Here is a 1,906-nt window from a genome sequence, read left to right on the forward strand (position 1 = left end):
TTGAAAATAGACAATGAATGGTGCTTAAAAATGTTAATGATATGGACCTTCTACAAGAAGGTATGGAATAAGTTCTGGTTCAGTAAAAGCAGTCTTTCATGATCAAGTTTTTTGATGAAATGTATTACAAAGTAACTAAATAATTCCTACTATCTGTTAGGACCTATGTTTCCTGATTAAAAACAAACAAACAAAAAAATGGAACACTATTATCATCTGTACCTGTCCAACCCCCCATCACAATAGTAGATAGGACATTCAAAATGATATAGAAAAATACTTATCACCAGGTGTGGTGGCTAATGCCCGTAATCCCAGCATTTTGGGAGCTTGTGGCAGGCAGATCACTTGAGCCCAGAGGTTTGACCAGCTTGGGCAATACGGTGAAACCTCATATATATCATATGATCAAAAATATCTTATATATATATCATATATTTTCACATTTTCAGGTATCTTTTTAGCAAAACCCTACTCCTGGTACCAATTTACTGTATTAGTTTTTTTTCATGATGCTGATAAAGGCATACCTAGGACTTGGCAATTTAGAGAAGAAAAATATATATATATATATGTGTCATATATACATACATATATATGTGTCATATATACATATATATACACACACACACTCAAACCTTGTGTCATAGATATATATAGCCAGCCAGGTGTGGTGGCATGTGCTGTAGTCCCTGCTACCTGGGAGGCTGAGGTGGGAGGATCACCTAAGTCTCAGATGTAGAGATTGACTGCAGTGAGCTGTGATCATGCCAGTGCATCCCAGCCGAGGTGACAGAGTGAGACCCTTTCTCAAAAAACAAAAAGAAAAAAAGAAAAAAGAAAGAAAGAGAAAGAATGGGAAAAAAAAAGAAAGAGAAAAAGAAAAATACATATCATTCTCTTTCTTAAAATAATTCTTTAGTTTTAGCTTCATAGTTCTTTAAGGACATCCAGTGTCTGCTCCCACTACTATTTTTTTCACACTATAAACTTCAGTGATTTGAATCTACTATTTGTATTTTTAACCTATTTTGATCTACTGCATCCAAAATTTTTCACATGATCATTCCTCTACTTGGAACATTCTTTCAATCCCTATTTTATCTGACTAACTTTCTGACTTTAGTTCTTGCTTTTAATGCCATTTATCCTAGAATATCTTCAATTATCCCAGGTGAAAAGATGTGTTGTTCATGCTATGTATCTTGACAATACCTCATACTACCATTATCACAGAATATTTCACACTTTATTATAATCATGTATTAGTATTTGTTTCCTATTAAATTTTAAATGCCACAAGACCTTGGAAAAGTGTTTCATTCATTCTTTTATTGCTGAGATAGGCCTAGCCCAGTGTTTGACACAAAATATGGACTTACCAATAAATAATAGAGACTTCTGATCCAAATAACATGTCACAGACATGTTTTTTCCTGGGCCATAGACAACCAAAGATGAACTCAGAAAGGTTTAAAAAGGAAGGTGGTTAGGGATCTCAGGATAAGAAATAAACAAACAAACAAGAAAACTAACAACAAAAAACACAGTACAAGTTTCTTACAAGTCTCTACCCAAGAGAAGAACTGACCAGGTTCAGCTTTCCTCACTCCCAAACTAGCAAAAGAAAGTAGACCAAGTAGGCTCATTCTTTCTCCCTACCCTACACCTCCAACCCCACTCAAGGTCAAACAGGAAGGAATTCAGCTGCCAACACCAGGCAAGCAAGGCAGAATTGTCAAAAAGTAATCAATTGGAATACCTCCTAATAAAAGAACACTAGCGGTGGCTCACGCCTATAATCTCAACACTTTGGGAGGCTGAAACTGGTGGATCGTGTGACTTCAGGGGTTTGAGACCAGCTGGGCAATATGGCAAGACCTTGTCTGTACAAAAAATACAAAAT

The sequence above is a fragment of the Mandrillus leucophaeus genome, unplaced genomic scaffold (genome assembly GCF_000951045.1).
Source record: "Mandrillus leucophaeus isolate KB7577 unplaced genomic scaffold, Mleu.le_1.0 Scaffold613, whole genome shotgun sequence".
In the NCBI taxonomy this organism is placed as follows: domain Eukaryota; kingdom Metazoa; phylum Chordata; class Mammalia; order Primates; family Cercopithecidae; genus Mandrillus; species Mandrillus leucophaeus.